The 19,582-nt window shown below is 47.1% G+C and overlaps 1 pseudogene; it reads right to left on the minus strand.

The window, feature by feature from the left end:
- Positions 1-599: 599 nt before the first annotated feature.
- Positions 600-19,582, minus strand: part of LOC142559913 (small glutamine-rich tetratricopeptide repeat-containing protein beta pseudogene) — a 29,239-nt pseudogene continuing 10,256 nt past the window's right edge.

Genomic DNA, 19,582 nt, shown 5'->3' on the forward strand with positions numbered 1-19,582 from the left:
AAGCAGAAGGAATCGCTACGTTATACCGGCCCTGCTTATATCTTCTCGACCTTCGTTCGCGTTATATAAATTTGGATATCATACCAGCGTAGGGCTGCGAGCATCTGCCTTTTTGAAATACTTGTCGGTAGCTCGTAGCTCAGCCTTGCGCGAGAAGCCAGAAGTGAATAAGTAAACAAAAAAAATGGCTGTGGCTTAGCTAAGGTTAAGCCCAGGATGCGAAGCATACTAGCCTTTATTTTAGTTGTTGAACCACTGTTTAGCCTGGTGAACTGCTGTTGCTTGGATATATTTGGTTCGGCTAGACGAAGAAACAACTCATGCGTTACTCTGCTTCGCCTTCAAGAGTGGAACGCGACAGCGTTCCCGTCGACCCGCCAAGGGGTGTAAGACAATGGGCTACGGCGCAGCGACTACGCGCCCCGTATTGGACGCGGTGAGCGTCGAGTAACGCAGCGTTCGGCTCGGCAACGAAATGTGCGCCTGATCAAGCGACGCACGCCTGAGCCTTAGAAACGAGCTCGCTTCTAAGGCAACACCGCATTCACTAGAGGCGCTTTTGTCTCGCTTTTAACCATCGAACTCGTGGCTGAGTGTTCTCAGTTGTTCCTGTCCAGACCTCCTTCTTTGTCGGAGGGGTTGCGGTTGCAGGGGTTGTTCATCTGGCGCCGCAACTGCTCCGTGAGCTCAGGATTCGCCGCCTGCATCTTGGATGCTAGCTGCTGGCCTGCTTGAAGAAGTGCGTCGAGCCCACCACCTGTGTTTGGCTCAGACCTCCAGACATAAGCCCACTCATGATGTTTCGCATGTTGGGGTCTTGCATCATTGTGGCCGCCATGTTCATGAGCGTGGGGTTATTCAGTAAGGTTCCAAAGTCTAGGCCGCCGCCACCACCACCGCCTGCGGGCCTGTGTGTATGGCCATTGCCGGGGCTCGACATCTCACGTTCTTCCTCGGCAACCCGGAGATTGTTGACGTAGCTCTGGTTTTCGGGGTCAAGTTCTACTGCCTTCTGGTAGCACTCCTTAGCCTTCTGGTGTTGGCTTAGACTCGCATATGCTAATCCTATTCGGCCGTAAGCTTTGCCATACGTGGGGTCAATCTCCAATGCTCTCTGGCAGTCCTCAATGGCGTCCAGGTGGTTATTGAGCTTGCTGTGGGCTGCGGCTCTGTTGCAGTAGCAGACAGCATTGAGTCCATCAAAAGTAATGGCCTTTGTATAGCACTCCAGAGCAGCTGTGTACATCTCAATCTTCATCATGTTGTTACATTCCTGCTTGTACTTCCCAGCTTCCACTTTCTGTGCTTCGGTTGGCTCAGGTACATTTTCACTGCTAGTGAAAATGTACCTGAGCCGCAGGAGGAGGAGGAGGAGGAGCCTCCTCCTCCTCCTCTTCCTCCTGTGTCACCTCTATGTCGTGTGCTAAACAGCTTCGCTGGTCATCCACCTTAAGAGGGTGGAATGGCTCATGATATTTTCAATATTAGTTCTCACAGACGTGTTTTTCGATGCTACAAAATATTTTATCTTGTTTGCATCAACGTTAATTATGGAATCATTTCTCATGTTGAGCTAATGCGCTCCACCCGGCATAGTGGACGAAATTCAGAAGATTACACCCAGAAAGAGGTCAGTAATATTTGCCATTTAATATAAAGGAGCAGTCGTTACTACTGATTGGCCATTTTTAACCTGGTTACTTAATCCTACGCAGCATGTTTGTAGTGATTTTATGACAACTTGTAGCGTGTCTTCTTAAGACTTTATTACATTGGGATTGGTGAAGTGAATTTTTTTTCTTTTGCTGATTAGTCTGATTGACTTGGGCCTTACATAAGCGCTACATATAGATGTGTATGTTTCGTTGTCATATCAGACGGGAATGGTTCGTGTAATCTTTCTTCCCTCCCTATTTGCTATAATGTCAGCAGTGGCTCATTCACATTTATGACCGAACGAAAGGACAACCGTCGTCTTTAGCACTTCTCGTACTTCCATTTGAGAAAACAATAATACAAAAAATGAAGCGACTTCTACATCGCAATTCTTCAACCAAAACCCATAAAGTCAACCAACAAATTAAAAAAAAAAGAAACTTCATGAGAAGCTCTAATGCGACTGAACTTTGTTTCATAGCGGTAGCTTCAGAGGCGACACAGTTTCGATACTTTTTATAGCTCGTGAAGATAACATTAACGACTGAAAAGTTCGGCTTCGTTCTGAAAGACGTCTCGACACTCGCGCGACAAAGAAATAAAGGAAGAATAAATGCATAGCCTGAAGTCAGCAGGCGGTAGAATGGAAGCACATTAATTAGTGACGCCCAAACGCGCCTTCAAACAATTCAACGGATTGCTTCTCTTCCGTCGGCACTGTATAACGACAGTCATAGGGGAAGGGATGGCAGTTCTTCGTGTGCTGGGCACGTGGGTGAGAGAAAGAGCGGTATGGAGGAGAGCTGCTGATCAAATACGAAATGAGCGCAAATTTCTGCTTGCTTCTCTGAATTAGAGGCACGGGAGCGGTGGAGGTGGGAGTGTCCGAGGCGTTCTTCGAAACGTGCCACTCCCGATGGCAGTAAAAGAAAGGAATCGTAGCTAATGAAGGCGATTTCGCAAATCTGGCGCCAACACAAAGCGACCAACCAATCACACTGCCGACGACTTCCGGGTGTCGTCGACGCTTAAAGAGCAGCGACTTTCTGCTTTTAAACATGGACGCACGTCGTGATGTGAAACATCGAGCTTACATTTCTTTGCCTTTCAGCGGTAGGAGTAACAGTTTTCGAAGTACCAGTTATTGCCCAATAGGCGCCTAAAAAGACCTCTCCCCACTACCCCCAACTGGTAATGATGAATGATAGAATGACTAAATAAATGAAAGGAAAGCGTGTGATCGTTTAATCTAGCGTGAAGAATAGAACACAGCGTGAAAAGAATACAGGAAATGCTTGCTAGCTTGCATGGCGGAAAGTTACGACACAGAAAGACACCAATAATTATTAATTCTTTATTAATTAATAGTTACTTGCTTGATAGATAGATAGATAGATAGATAGATAGATAGATAGATAGATAGATAGATAGATAGATAGATAGATAGATAGAGTGACTGAATGAATAAATGATTGATTGATTAATTGATTGATTGATTGATTGATTGATTGATTGATTTCCAGAAAAGAAATTTTACCTCTCTTTTGTACCAGTACAACTATTATTGAACTGATACTAATGGATGCAATAATACATACTGTCCTCACAAACGACATAACAGCTTTGATCATCGGTTCCCAGGGGTTCGAAATCAATTTCGCCGGTAGTGATGCCTGCACGCCTCAAGCCAGTCGGAGTAAACAGATGAGAGCGGTTAGCCCATCTTCCAGCCCCAATCCTCGGTGCATGCGCTGCTTCTGGGCGATGTCGAAAATTGCACGCGTATGGCCTATTTCCGGGAAACACACCTCTCCCCCCCCTCCTCCCCTGTTTGCCGATCCGATCCGACGTGGCAAATGCTCGAAGACGCTCGAACAGACGAGATTCCCAGTATGATTTGTTTACGTACCCAAGGATTAAGCAGTCTGTTTTTTTACTCTCTTCTTTATCATTTGTGTTTATTTCTCCCAGGAGTTCCGTGCAGCACAGAAAAAAAAGTTAACACCAAATCACAGGTGCCGCTTTCTTTGCGCATTAATATACCAATCGGCTTTATCAGTGAAGTCATAACGATGGTACAAATATATTTATGTTGGGCAATGTGATAGTTCTGACTGTCAACTAATGTACCTCGGTGTTATGGCCTCGATGACCGAGATGGCACAGATGTCCTCCCTACGAAGAGGACCGCTGCGGTGATTGCACTAGCACTACTCACCCGTTCCTTTCTCTATATGTACTGTTTTCTTTTTCTGTCACCTACGGCCTTTTCATTTTCTCAAGACTAGAATTCCGACAGTGTGGTGCCTGCGATGTGGCACAGAACTATCACAGTGTACCATTCCATTTGCCCCAATTCGCATGTGAACGGTACATCTGCTGGTTTCGAAATGCGAGGGATTGCGGGTGTGTTTACGCTGCTTGCCGTTCTGAATGCAAGACAGGCTCAAATGTGAATCATGGAGGCACGCGAAGGAAACAGAATGAGCAAAGCGAAGAAACCACGAAGCACACAACATCAGCTCACAGAAAAGTGCAGGCCCGGGCTCAAATCTCTGGCGGGCCAAAAAGAAGAGAAAATAAAGGAAAAAGAAAAACGGAAAACATTTATAGATAACTCAGGCGCTGGCCAAAGCAAGCAGCAGTCATTTCGATGGCTAAGGTTCTCGCCTAGTACAAGCAAGCACATTAATATGTGGTATTATTTTTTTTTTGACGTGGCTTCCCTATTGAAGGAACAAACAAGACAAGCTGAAAATCGTGGCATGCTGGTAGTACAGTGGTCGCATGCGATGCCGTCGTTTATAGGTGCGTGACATATCGCATATTGCTGTCCCGCATGATACTCTTTGGTACCAAATGCCATGAGCCACGAGTTAGATTTTCTTTAGCCACACTGCCCTGTGGTATAGCGTCAAGGTTTTGTGTTTATGAGACTATATGGCCAAAGTACACTCAATCGATTATTTAGTGCCATTTATCGTACTTTAGAAGTCAGCGTATTGGCTTTGTGGCTCTGCCCTGCAGCTGGCCTGAGTCTACACGGTAATCAATAGGGAAGGCTCGGGAAGGTGGTTTGGACATAGAGTTTAATGCAATGTCTTTACAGTGGAATATAGCTTGGCGACCGCCCAACCGTATATTTGTTCGGCTGTACAAGGTTTCACTAAAAACAAAATTTAGGCTTATTTTATTCTTATTAGGGGATCTATTATTTGTGCGCCTCTCAATGCTTCTTCAGAGCAGTGCAGTATTTTCCACACATATGCGTAATTTATTTTGTCAAACAATTTTAATCGAATTGCTGAATCGCAACACTTAGCGATAGCGTTCTTGTAAAACTAGATAGCATTTAGACCGCCATATTCACCGCGGGCAAGTTAAATTTTGATAGTATGGCCTTTTCTTCTTCCTGACGTGTTCTGAAAGCTGCCGTATGGCAGCCGCAACAGGGTGAATGACCCTAATGATCGCGAAAGTACGAAGTTCGCCATGACATGCTAACTTCAGCTGAGGAAAAGTTGGCGAGACCGAAGCCAACATTCAGACAAGAAGGCGTCTTCGCCAGAGCATCGGTTGCTTTCCTTTCCAGGTTTCTTATAGCGCTCCCTCCGCAATGACGCATTGTTTTGAATGTTCACACCTACCTTACCTGACCCTCAACTTACTCCTTTCTGCCTGCTTATACACTCTTAAGAAAGACTGCGCCCTTTGGGGTGTATGTTTGTCGCGCAACAAAAATCGTCAACTGCCTTGCTTTCGTTTCCTTTCTATAAAACTCTGCGCTCACTACTTTCAATAACTCAACGTCACGCTGATAACACGCAAGCCATTCATGACGTGGAAGTACCGCGCCCGCAGCGTTGAAGAAAGGAAGTGCGAGCAAGATAGATGACACTTATTGTTGTGGGTCAAGGTAAGCCCCAAAGGGTGCACATTTTTTTAAGAGTGCATTTCTCTTCACCCATGGGGAAAGGGATATATATATATATAGGTCCCGTCAAGGGAAACAGCTTCTGATATCTGACGAAGGTAAGTTTTCTTGTTCGCTTCGGGATGATTATCCCATCGTTTGCCAGTGTTAAGCTCTAAATGTTTCCATTTTCATGTGGTATTTTTGCCTTCTTCGAAGTTAGCGACTACATATTGGCAACTATAAGGACGCTCGTAACCGGAAAGATTACTGCCGCCTTTTCACCAAGCTGGCTTAGCCGCCACTTTGGCGGTAACCACTAATCCCAGCAGCATGAGAAGAAAGGCACAAAAAGAAAGGTAGATCGTTCGACCAGACGTGCGTAAGATTTTCAACCTTATGCCGGTGGAAGGAAAGAGAGGGATGAAAAGAAAGAGTGGAAAAGGAGCAAAACCTGCCTTCAGCAATTCCAGAGCGGGGATGTTTGTTGGCACAGACTGATTCCACGAACGGATTACAGCGATTCACCACAGCCAACCCTTGATAGATCAGTCCTCGTGCCAGGAGCGGCTGCGGATTCGAAGTTCTCGTTCCAGTCTCCGCGGTGACGGATGGCGGAAATCCGAGAGACCAAGACCACAAAAAAACGGGTTTGCTGCCGCATTACCAAAACAACGAGATTGCGGGCTTTTTGCGGCGACTAAACGGGAACCCAACCGTGTAGACTACGGATGGGTTGGTTGCCTTGCTATACACTGAAAGTGATTTAGGAGAGGAAAACGCAACGCTGCCTTGTTGCAAGACGGTTACAAGGCAAGGGGAAAAGAACGTGGACCTGAAGCGAGAGGCTGAGCCGTAACACTGGGAAAATTGCTCTGCTAAGGACAACGAACAAGAAAAGCATATCGAATGAGGTTGCGACGAGAAAGGGAGAAGCAGGACCTATAACGGATTGCCGAGGCAATTTCGTGAAATTAGCCCACAGAAAGGAAAGCTCATATTTGCAGGGTGGTCCCGTTAAATGTGACGTCTAATATGAATGTCATCAAAAAAGAAGCACATGCAACGCTTGCGTGTGATTTGACGTACGGCTTATCTACATAAGGGCTTTAAGACTGTGTGTGTTGTAATAAACCATGGAATAGTCTATGGTATTGATGCTGCTGTGAACGCTGTGTCGTCCACTTTAGACGAGAATGTGTTTTTAGCAAGGGAGTGTTCGCCAGGCCGTCAGGAGTGTTAGAGTGTTAGTTAGAAAGGCGCAAGGTTTGAGAATGGTGGCGCTGGCTAACGCTCCCAGGGTAACTTCTAGTAGTAACACATAAATACCCGAGAAAGAGGATGGGAACATGGCGCCGCGGTAGCTCAATTGGTAGAGCATCGCACGCGTAATACGAAGACGTGGGATCGTTCCCCATCTGCGGAAAGTTGTTTCTTCATCCACTTTCAATTAAATTAATTCATAATTTCTTTGTTTAAATTAGTAAGTGCAAGTAATTAATTTCCCCTGAGTTGTCCTAGGTGTCTTTGTTGGCTTCTTATGATATGATAAATAAAAATTGGGCCCCTCGGTTAACCCCTTTCTTCTCGTTGATATATATATATGCTGCATACCAACGTCAGTTGCACTTCGCTCCTTGAAGAAGCAGGACGCCGGTGGAGTGAGCTCCTGAACAACGCTTTGCAATGTATTAAACGCCGTTTTACGTAATGCTAACGCTTTTCTGTCGCACTGACTGCTAAATCGCCACTAAACGTTCTTCCTTTCTCTCTATCTTTTTCTTCTGACATTCCAGGGGTTCTGTCCCACCAATCAACACTACATTAGATTTCAGATTAACTTGATTTACGCATTACACAGTGCCATTGATGTTTTATCTTAAGTTTCGGCAATTACTCAGCAACTGATACTATTTTATGGTCAAATGCTTCGATGTAGTGGAAATTAAAAGTGAGATGAAGTGCATGCGTCATCTTGACGAAAGCCAGCACTAATGATCGACTGTTCACACTTTCATACATGAACTGAGGACAAAAAAAAAAAAAAGCTCGCATGATCAAAGCTGCAAAGCACTTCGAAATGATTTCATGCTTGTTCGTCAGCACACAGCGAAAGCTGAGCGCGTCCATTTGGCATCCCCCCAAAATAGTCGCAAACGTTGACGAGGCATCAAATCCGTGTTTTAACGCTCAGCAGGAAGTTCGTTGTCATGCTGCTAACCAATGTCTACTGCAATGGAAGGTTTGGCTTCGCCTCACTGTACATAGAGATTTGGCGAAGCCTGCTTTGGTGAAAATGTACGACTTAAGGGGTTCTGTTATTTATCGTATTCTCGTGAACTGAATAATACGGGGAGATAAATGGAGCGGAGGAGGGGGAGGTCGCAACACTTGCCGCTACTTGCTCCGAGTAACACTTCGTTATGAGCAGGGCACTGCCATGCAGACATATCCATTAAAAAAAGTAATAAGCATCCCTCTCATACAATAATTATTCTTCCCAAATATATTATTGTGCATGTGGTAATAAGCAAAATGATAACGAATTTTCAATTCCGATGGCTTGAACTTCAAGAATTTTAGATTTGTTCGAAATAATTCTTGTCACAAGAAGCGCAGAAATGCATTGTAAATGAACTCTATCACAGGAGGTTTTAGATATAGGTATCTTTTGTTGAAGCGCCCGCGCACGCACGCACGCACGCACGCACACACACTTTCTCGCTTCTTGGTTGAAACGGAGATGCACGGGCATGTGGCGTACTCTGGCCCACTATTTATTTCATTAAACATGCCACCCACAACAGTGCTGAAGGCATGCTAAACTCAGAAACCAAGAAATCACACCAAGCTCGTGCGATACTGTCACGATAAAATTTGCTGTGTGTTGTCGATCGTCAGGTTTCAAAAAAGTTGATTAATTTTTCACCAAAAGCGCTCGAAACCACACCAGTGTGCCATCCTTGCTTTAAGACTCAAGAACCTTGTCGGTTTCCCAGAAAAATAAAAGCAAGAACAAAGCAAAACGTACCCTGCACATAAATTTCAGCAACAGAGTGGTTTCGTCCGCGCCGTTATTTGTCTATGGTAAAACTAGCTTACGCCACACCCCCGAAATAATTGATTTCATAAAATGCCGAAGAGAGCATCCCCAATTTTAGCCCTGCTGATAAATCGAAGCAATCAGCGTGCATTGCGGCCTCGCTATACGGGTGATTGAACAGTCTCGGGCTCAAAGAAATGTGGTTCGAGAAACACGCTTGAATAATCAGAATGGATGCCGTCGCGTCCAATAGTAGCTCACTGTCGTGTCCGTCATTGGTGAGAGTGCTGTGTTGTCACAGTGCTGCGGCATTTTGAATTTGCGATAGATAGGCATATAACAAATCTACAGATATGTGGCTCTGTGGACCAGTGAATGGGCGCTTATGGGAATAATTGAGGATGCCAGTGCAGAGTCTTTAAAATAGTGCCTGCATCAGTCTGCTAGCTCGTGGTAACTGGATGGAACGCGAAATGGCGGGAAATTGAAGGGTAGGTCGCTGACTGTGAACATACATGACCACTCGATGAAAAAAAGAGAACGTCGACCGAGAACTAAGAAAAAAAAACAAATGGTGAAAAAATAAGAAAAAGTCCTTGCTCATGTTGACATACTTGTTTGCAAGACCGTGAACAAGCCAGCCGTCTTGGCGTCGAAACGTCGTTTTAATTTTTACGCCAAAAATTTCTTATTTCTTGGTTGTCATTCTCATTTATTTATTTTTTATCGCGCCTCTCCCCGACCAGACAGGGTTCCGTAAGGCCCTGGATTTCACGTGACCGCTTGCACCCCATATGTAGGTGAGAGAACACGTGTCAGCGCGTGTCATAACGCGAGACGCAAAGGCGGCGCTATTCAATGTTCAAAGTAAGCCACCCAGCTGTTGTAGCATTCCCGTGAAATACCGGTCTTAACGAGACACACTGATTGTTCCAGCACGTATCACACTATATGGGAGTGTTGCGTAACGCTAGGAACGCGTACGCAGACTGCGTAACAGTGCCCACTGAGAGAGAGAGAGAGAGAGAGAGAGGGAGAGGGAGAGAGAGTGTCAACTTTTATACTGAGCCCTTTGTAAAGGTTAGTGCGCGCTGGCACCAGATGGGGTGGAACCTTCATTTGAGGTCCAATATGCGTCCAGCAGTTCCTGGCCCCAGCCGCCAGCGCGAGCTGAGTCGGTAGGTCAGGGCTGGACAACGAGGTCTCCCATCGCTCGGGGGGGGGGGGGAGCTGGGGAGGGGGGTAGGGATGGTGGGGGGTTCTTCAGCTTAGTGCACTCTGCAAGGATGTGTGCTAGAATGCCTTTTGATCGTCTGCAGAACGGGCATGAAGTTTCATGCTCTGTTGGGAACATCTTGTGCAAGAGCACGGGATGCGCTAGTGACCCCGCTTGCGTGCGTCCCACGATCGTTTGCTGCATTCGGCTGAGTTGCGGATGCGGACGGGGAAGCCTACATCTGCCGCTTTTGTACATTTGGGCGATTTCTTTGTAACATGTCACGGGGTGCGGTAGCTCTGGCTCGTCCTCGGCCCGGATGGACAGTTCTCGGGCATAGTGATCGGCGAGTGCGTTGCCGTCCACTTGCGAGTGAGCCGGGACCCACACGAGCTCAACGGCCCGTCCCGGTGATCTGAATTTGGTGAGGATCGCTAGTGCCGCAGGAGAGATGTTCCCCTTGCGGTAGCTTGCGTAGGCGGTCTTGGAGTGTGTGACCACGGTCCTCACTCCCGGTTGTGCGAGTGCGAGGGCCACGGCCACTTCTTCTGCTTCGGCTGCATTCGTCGTCCGTATCGACGCGCCTGTGACCAGTTTATCAATGGTGGTGACGACCGCCGTTGCTCTGGTTCCGTGCTTGGGAAGCGAGTAGTCCGCGTAGAGGACCTCGGGGTCCTCTTCCAGCTGTCGAGCCAGTGCCTTGGCCCGCGCAGAGCGCCTCTCGTCGTTCCTCCGCGGCCGCATGTTCCGGGGGAGGGGCTTGGTCTTAATAATGTCTCTCCACGTTGTGGGGAGCGGTTCCGTTGTCGTTTGTTGTTCAATGTGCCATCCTATCTTGCGTAGGACGGCCCGACCGTGCTCTGTCCGGCTCAGCCTTACTCTCTGGTGGGATAGGTGTGCTTCCACCAGCTCTTCCACCGTGTTGTGGGCACCCATTTCCAGCGGCTTCTGCGTTGACGAGTAGACTGGGATGACCATGGCGAGTTTGATTGCTTTCTTTATCGTCGTGTTCAGCGTCTCGTGGTTCACCTTCGCAAGCTGGAGGTACGGGGCGGAGTACGTTACACGTGACACGACGAATGCCTACACCAGGCGCAGTGCCTCTTCATCTTTGATTCCTCTGTTCCGGTTGGTGACTCTCCGGATCATGCTCAGGACCTGCCCTGATGTGGTCTTGATTTTGTTGACGGCTGCGTGCGCCTTGCCGCCGCCGAACATAGTTATCACCATCGACGGCACAGAGATCAAGCCAACGCAGCAGATCCGGATACTGGGTCTGCTGTTGCGCAGCGACAGTGCCCACAGAAACATTCCGTGTGTTTGGAGTGCACGCGCGCGTGTGTGTGTTTTTTCCTTCACATTTTTATTAATTTCTTATCCTGTTCTCGCACAGGTATCGCATCGCTTTGCCCCTCTCGCAGTACAGGGTAGCCAACCGGAGATAATCTCTGTTTAACCTCCCTGTCTTTCCTTCGCCTTTCTTTCTCTCTCTCTCTCACCAAATCTGGTTAGCATTGAAGACAGTGCACGTTGGCAGCTAAGAAGACAGTTTCGAGCCCATGTAATGGGACGTATGGCTTTTCTGCGATTTTACGCGCTACCTCGCATCAATAATTAAAGGTAAAGAAATAACGCTTGTTATTGCTATTCTAACTTTTCCCGTGTGCCAACCTATCAAAAACGCAACGTAGCTTACATTAGATGTATAAGAAAGTGTGACTACGTTTTCGTTTGCGCACGCGAACTTCCCGTAGAGTTGTAAAACCATTCTCAGTCGGCATCTCTTTTTCATCCATCCATCCATCCATCTCTTGGACAGCAAAATAGTCTGCATTGTCTTCGGCTTTGAAGCTCTTTTTACGAATCTGCCTGTTTTGTCGGCTCCGTAAGAATAGACAAGATACTTAAGACGGCCGGAGACCCACTTAGCTCTTTATTTAGCCTGCTACGGCGAGTATTGGAACACAACTTATGATAGCTGAGTGAGTGTGGTGTGTTGTGTGTGTGCATCTTTCATTTCACATGTCATCGCATTTGTCATGAGCAGCATGCGAAGGAAACCGAAGGGCAAACTTATCAGGGATTTATTAAAGAGATTTCATCATTTACTTCACATCGCGGATTAGCTCAGAATTGGTTTACCAGGTTTCATTAAAGAGCGTCTCTCGGCACCCCTTTGGTTTTGTTGCCTGCAAGAAACTCTTATTTCACCTAGAAAACTCATATCGCACTTAAGACTCCCTTCCTGATCCGCGTTTTTTGAAATTTTGTTTTAAACATAGTAGTTGTTCTCCGGGCAAAAAAGAAGAAGAAGAAAAAAAAACACAAGAAGACTGACATACTGTAAGCCAACGGAGCACGATTGTATCATTTTCTTGCCGATCGGATCATGTCGGCGCTGCTGGTTCTGACTACTAGTAAAGCTTCTGCATGCGTACACAAATCATCGATTATTATGAAAGATTCTACGTTGACTCAAGCGATAAAAGCTGCTCGAACCGGCGTTCGCCCAAAACGAGACGGTATCGATAGTCATAACTACGTCTTCGAGCCGCACGATTAAGGACGTTGCTTTAGTGAAAGACCCGACACAGCTTTCCCAATTTTGTTCTTCACCTCTAGCCGGTTTAATGATGACGGTCTTTCGTTCCATTTTTCTGCAATCTAAGCACTTCAAAGTTCCACCGATTTGTTAAGCGCTTCCTGTATGTGGCCCCTCGTCTGCTCCGTGTATTCCCTACCCCGTCCCACTGTGGATCCACGGTTCGACGGTGCAATGTGGCGCGAAATGCAAATGCGCTCCTTGGTAACTGCTCACTAAAGTCCTAGGGCACTTAACATTTTGGACGAAGAAGGTAATTTTGCATCTCTTACGGAAAGACATCTAGCGAAAACGATACATCCAACTTCAGGCTAGGGAGCATTAGCTCGAGCGCGCACGAAACTCCTGAACACCGGCTGTACGTTCGCCGAGCGCTCTATCAAAATGTAGAGGCCAGCGAAAATGGCTTTTCGTTAATTATTCTGTGGAACTCGAAAATAATCGCCGAGCTGACGCCAGCCGTATCAGGCAAGTGAAACGAAGAGCTCCCCAAAGAGAAACTCAGGTCGCGAGGTGTAATTGCCCGTTAATCACGACACTTTCGGTCATTAATTCTGCCATTAATGATTTCACAGCAAATGTCCGACAACTATTGTTTTTTTACTGCCATCTTCTTACAAAGCCGGCACGTGGCTATGCAAAGAAGGTATCGCAGTAGGTTGGTTAACGTAGAAATGTCACCGAACGCGCTCTGAATACTTCGAGACCGGTCTTTACTTTCGTCTCTCTTGTAGCTGCTGCGGCATCTGTTAAACTTTAGTTAGCATTGATTGGAACGAACAGCCGGTATTTACTTCGTGCTATTGTCTTCCGGTTAGATGGATTCCAGTTTTTCACGGAGGCGCGGCTGTTAGGCAAATACGTGCGGCGCTACCACGCAAACTGCAATGAAAAATGCGTGACATCTGGCGTATTCCAAGGACGATTGCATTAAGAAAAAGAAATGCTTGCACGCTATTTGGCTCACGTGCCATTTGGCCCCATATAAAAGCGACCTGCTGCGCTCCTGAAACCACTAGGCAAAGATGCGTGACATCTGGCGTATTCCAAGGACGATTGCTTTAAGAAAAAAAAAATGCTTGCACGCTATTTGGCTCACGTGCCATTTGGCCCTATCTAAAAGCGACCTGCTGCGCTCCTGAAACCACTAGGCAAAGATGCCAAATGAGCGATGTCATTAAGGTTAGTTTTTGGTTAGGCACTTGGGGAGCTGTAATGGGCCATTAACTACGACGCTTTTGATTGTTATGGTTCGCTAACGATAGCTTTGGAGCATACTACAGTGGCCCAATACTTGCTATCTTTGTTTCCTTATTTCTTCCGGCAAAGCGTACGCGCTTCCTCTGGGCGTGGAGCATTGCGGTTGTTTTGTTTAGTCTAGCATTGTTTCCAGGCAAGCACCTATATGCTACGCGTGTCCTATAGTTTCCGTTGCTATTATTGTTGCCGCTCCTCAGCCTAATATATTTTAGCACGTTCAGTGAGTTGGAAATTTTCGCTATCCGCTTAGTGTAATCGTCGATGCTCACGGCTTTGGGTGTTCACAGCGCCCACCCGCCTGATAAAACGCATTACAAACAAGCACACGGGCATGAAGGAGGACTGCGTCATGCGCCTCATACACTCTTTCGCAATCAGTCACATTACTTATGTGGCTTCCTTCCACAACTGGAACGTCACCGATAGAGAGAAAATCAACACCCTTATACGCAAGACTTACAATGTCGCCCTTGGCCTACTGGAGTCCGCAAGCACTGCTCATCGCTACAGCTGGGGGCATACAACACACTTGAGGAAATCGTGGATGCGCAAAGAGCCTCGCAACTCGAACGCATGTCCCTGACAGCCATGTGCCGGTACATCCTGCAGAAACTCGGCTTCAGTTACCATGTCCAACACAGCCAGAAACAGGTCATTCCAACCGACCTCAGCGATACGCTCATTGTCGCCCCTATCGCTCTAAACATGCACTCCGAATATAATCGGAGCTGATTCCAGGCCCGTGCCAAGGCAGTGCTGCGCTCCTTGGGCGGGAAGAGTACTACGCGCTTCCTAGACGCGGCAAAATACACACGAGAACACCAGTTCACGGTGCTAGTCATGGACGTTAACTCCCGGCTTACGCACGCGTGTAGTGTCGCAACAGAATACCCAGAAACAGCGGAAGAGGTGGCATTGCGCTTGCGCTTACCGGCCCCTTCTGCGAGGTAGTTCTTAGCGACTCACAATCTGCAGTTCGTAACTACGTGCGGGGGCGAATTTCCTCCGAAGCTCTCCAGATCCTAATGAAAGCTGGTTGACAGCACTTCGATAGCACCGCGATCATGTGGTACCCAGCGCACGTCGTCACCCTCACTGACGCGGGCCTCCCTAACTTGAACGAGGTAGCACACCGCTCTGCGCGAGAACTGACACGCCGCGCAGAACCGGAGGCCGCCTCTTCTAGTTCGGAACTCCTGGTTCAAAACACGCGAGAACGCTTGGTCACATACAATGACATTACCAAGCACTACCAGCTAGGAAGGTGGTTATTGCCCCCACCTCATCCCAAACTGAAACGTCGCCAGGCAGTCGTCGGGCGACAACTACAGACACAAACCTTCCCCAGTCCAGTGCGATTTCGGCACATTTTCCCCGGCCAATATTCTAGTGCTCTTTGCATGTCAGAAAACTATAGAGCGACGCTCTCACACATGTTGTGGGAGTGTCGTGTTATATCAGCTACAATGACAGTACCTCCGGATGCTCTTACGTCGATGTGGGCCTCCGCTCTGCGCAGGTCCAACCTCAAGACGCAAGATTGGGCTGTCCAGCAGGCCCGAGAGGCGGCGACGAGGCAAGGCCTCGAAGTCCCCTCATGGGAAACCTGAGCCCGGGTCGTTAAACTTTGCCGGATTTAAAGTAAAGTTGTTTCCATCCCTCCATATTCGTGTAGAGTCCCCACCGCCAGCTAAGTAATGATATCGTTCTCACGAAAACATGAATTGCATGGTCGCGGCACTTAAACCACTTGTACTTCGTGAAGCTTTAACAAAAATGACATCTAATTCTTTGACCACTCGGCCTCCAGTTCCTAGATAAGAAAAGCCCGCCTTTGCATTGAGGAGTGAAAAAAAAAACAAAGATGACATATGCCCCTGTTGCAATCAGATACTATGGAGCGTAGCAGAGGAGGCAACAATAGGGTAAAAACTTGACCCTGAAATGGAGTAGTTCTTAGGATATGTGTTAGGAGCCTCAATATCTCACTCTTTTGATGTGACCTTAGAGCAGCTTTCTTGAAATTTTGCTGCCTTCTCAAACTGTGGCTCTGCAAATAATATGGTTGCTGGTCCAATATACAAACGAAAGCTCCGCAAATGTGCGTTGCGGAGCTGGAGGCCGGCCATGCTAGCTATCCTGGCCGCGACGGCCGCATTTCGATGGAAGATGAATGCAAAAACGCTCGTGTGCCGTGCGGCGGGGGCGAAGTAACGAACCCAACATGGTCAACATAATTCCGGGGCCAATTCTACGGCTCGCTTCATAATCAGATCGTCATTCTGGCGCGTAAGGCACCACAGTTTAATCGACTGGCTATAATAATAATAATAATAATAATAATAATAATAATAATAATAATAATAATAATAATAATAATAATAATAATAATAATAATAATAATAATAATAATAATAATAATAATAATAATACGCATCATCATCAGCCTGGTTACGCCCACTGCAGGGCAAAGGCCTCTCCCATACTTCTCCAACCACCCCGGCCATGTGCTAATTGTGGCCATATAAACTGGCTAAGCCGGGACAAAAACAACGACCAAACGCAAGAAACAACGTTACAACTCAGCGACAACAAGATCCCACTGCGGTATATCTAATAATATCCGGAAGATGTGTGCCTCTGAACAGTCTTTTCTTTTGCGTTTCTTAACACGCTGTTTGTTCAAACGCAATTGTATTTCCAGACATCTGCCGTGTATAACTGCTCCCTCTCGGAGGAGGAATTTCGGATTGCGCGTAGGTGGAGGTTGTGAGGGCAAATAGAAATCTCAAGAAACACCGTGCCTCTGTTGCTATAATTTAAGTGGATCCCAAACGTATCAGAAAAAAAAAAAAGCAGGCACGGGAGACGCCGGTCACCACGCATTGGGAGCTTGTGCAAGGAGAAAGAAGGATAATCGATAAACGATATTTCAATACCGGAAATATCGCAGGCGAGCGCTTAGAAATATCAGAGGCGAGTGCTTATATAGCCGAACGCATTCGTTTTTGTCATTCACCACTGGACCGTGCAAAGCGAGGGCTGCTAGTCGGACACGCCCGGGTGAACCGGCCAAGAACAGAGAGATACATATGTATGGAATGGCAGGAAATAAGAGGATACATTACCGTCTGCGAATAAACGGAACTTCCGCGTCGTCCTGAGGAGACAGTCTCGAGATAATATCTCGAGAACCGGGCCGTATTGAACATGGCGGGCAGAAGCGTAGCCGCATAAACGCAAGAAACGAAAATAAGGCAACACGGAGAAAAAGAAAGACGTGGGGCCGCAATCCGCAGGAAAACAAAACGACAGCAAAGAAAGAACTAGGACCAACAGGAAGGAACAGTATAGGAAGTTGAACAAGAGCGGATAAAGCGAACCGGGACCGGTGTGCTCTAACGTTCACGTGCTGGAGGACTAGCTAGGTGGCCTGCAATGACAACAGCATCTTCAAAGCGGTACGATCGATAGAAACGTCAAACCACGTAGAGAATAAGTAAACGCCTTGCAATGAAAGCAGCTCTCGATATCGTTTTTGCTTTATTTTGTTACATTTGCGCCGTGCATAGGAGGAGGTGGCGGCCCCGATAGGCGGTCGAGAAATGCATCTGGCGTCGCCAGAAGCATCATTCTCAGAACGTCAACTTGTCACCGGACAGCCCATAACTCAAGCCCTCACTCCCAACGGGGGACCCCGCTGGTTTATCGCGCTGTACCACGTCTTTCTGCCTTCTTTAGCCGCCGGCTACCGAGAGCAAACAGTTCTAGCTGTACGCGAGCACCGGTTGAGGAGGGAAGGGGTTTCATTTCCGTTTTATGGTTATTCGAGGAAAACAACTCGGACGTCTCCGCGTTACTCTTGGTGAAGTATTTGGCAGGAATATCGCTTTTGTTTATCCTCTGATAGTTTGTGAAGAAGCCCAGTTGCACCCATCGACGGCACTCGCGTGGCTCGACCAGTCGAGGTGTTACAGTTCAAGTACGCGAGAACGCTGCAGTACTGCCACATTTCGCGGAATCGTCGAAGCCATCACGGTTTCGCAATAGCTCTGCTCTAGGATTCTTGAGCCTCTTCGTGAACATTGATTAACGTTGCATAGAGCAGGCAACGATCGCACTCGGGCAGAGCAAAGTGGCGAGAAGTCCCGGATTGAGAAAATCCTTCCCACGTGCGAGTGATTCCTAAGAACGAAAGCAGGCCAAATGTGGCAGTGAACCAGATATACCGGGGCTGTCTAGCGATGTGACTGTGTGTGGCATTAGAAAAATAGTGAACTCGAGAAAAATGTTTCAGCTGGCCAAAGCTGATAGCAGCGAACGGCAACAGTCTTTCTTTTTTGGAATACGCGCTAGTTACGCAATATGTTCGAAGATAACACGATGATGATGTGTGGGTTTTATTGACTCGAGGGCAGGTCTGGCAAAAGAGTGCCATCAACAAGGCTGTGAGCCGTCGAGGGCACAGAATGGGCCTCCAAGATACATGCTGTACGGCTGCAAAGAGGCCTAGAATTATATTGCACTGCCGATACCTCAAATACTTACATGATTAGAAATGCGAGAATGTACGTAAAGTGTATCCAAAGAATAAAATTGTCATACGTTACAGTAAAATAAAGCCAAAACTGTAATTATCGTCAGTTTTATGGAGCACCAGCTTCTCGTCGGATAACAAGAAGGTGCCGTGTTTCTCTTTTATTTTCTAAAGAAAAATAATTGCTCCAAACAGGACATTAGCAGTACGTCTGTTGAGATATTCATTAACGCCGAGCATATAGTTCCAAGAATTTCAGTGTAACAGTTATCTGTGTGTGAACATATGCTTCTTGCCCCTTCAATTAATTAAATATAGACGAAATTTGGCACCCGTTGATTCTCTTCTTGGGTCGGCACAGTTTTTCAACTCACAGCGAAGCGACAGCTAAAGTTATGCAGATTTTGCAGACGTCCCAGAAAAACTGGCTCACATGTCCTCACTAAATAATGCTTGCAACTAGATTTCCTGTATCGCGCAAATATTTTATGTGCACGAAGTGAGAAAACCGCTTTAAGAAAAAAGAAACACAGTTGAGCGTCAAATGCCACCTTGTTAAGCTTCAAACTGCAGTACTTCAGGCGTTTCCTTGGCGACTCAGATAAAGACAGCTCATATTGTGCAGGCGCAAGAATGATTACACAAGTAGTCATCTGAAGGAGCGCTAGTTTGATTGCCTTAGCCAATTCTTACCTCTTTATATATGTCAATGAAGTCAGAAGCGTTCATTCCTGCCAATTTAGGATAGTATACGTGCTAAGTACCGCACTCCTGAAATACCAAAGCTCGTGGAAGAACCAGTACCTACACACTTTAATGAAATTTCAACCGTTCCTTTGCTAGAAAGTCTGGCAAACTGGATTTCCACGGAGGACGCGCACATAAACAATCTCCGCGACCGAAATAGGCTTGGCGTTGACATTTCGCCGGCAGAAAGCGCCCCGACAATTGTGAGAGCGCACGGATACTAGGGCGTGCCACTTCACTAAAATCACACAAAAGAAAGAAAGCGAATAGGCTGCTCGAGATTTATACTGACTGTCCGCTTTGTGCTCGGGCAATGTCCGCGTTCTTTAGGTTTTTCTTGCTCGCTTCCTGCGCGGATCACGAAACAGCCACCACACTGTCAAATGCGAGTCCATTTCCCCGTTCCGGGCGGGTGCGAATGGCCCCCATACGCCGAAACGACTTCAGACCGTATACATACGACTTTCCTTCAAAGGCTGCGCCTTGTCCCAGAAAGCGCCCTCGGCGCAGGCTGTTGAATGAATACCCGAGACCACGGCTCCTGGCCAAGAGACGTTCCCTTTATTTTCCTCCCAGAGTCGGGCGAGATTTATATCTCTAGTAGTTTT

This window comes from Dermacentor variabilis, chromosome 10, assembly GCF_050947875.1.
Source record: "Dermacentor variabilis isolate Ectoservices chromosome 10, ASM5094787v1, whole genome shotgun sequence".
NCBI classification, from domain to species: Eukaryota; Metazoa; Arthropoda; class Arachnida; order Ixodida; family Ixodidae; genus Dermacentor; species Dermacentor variabilis.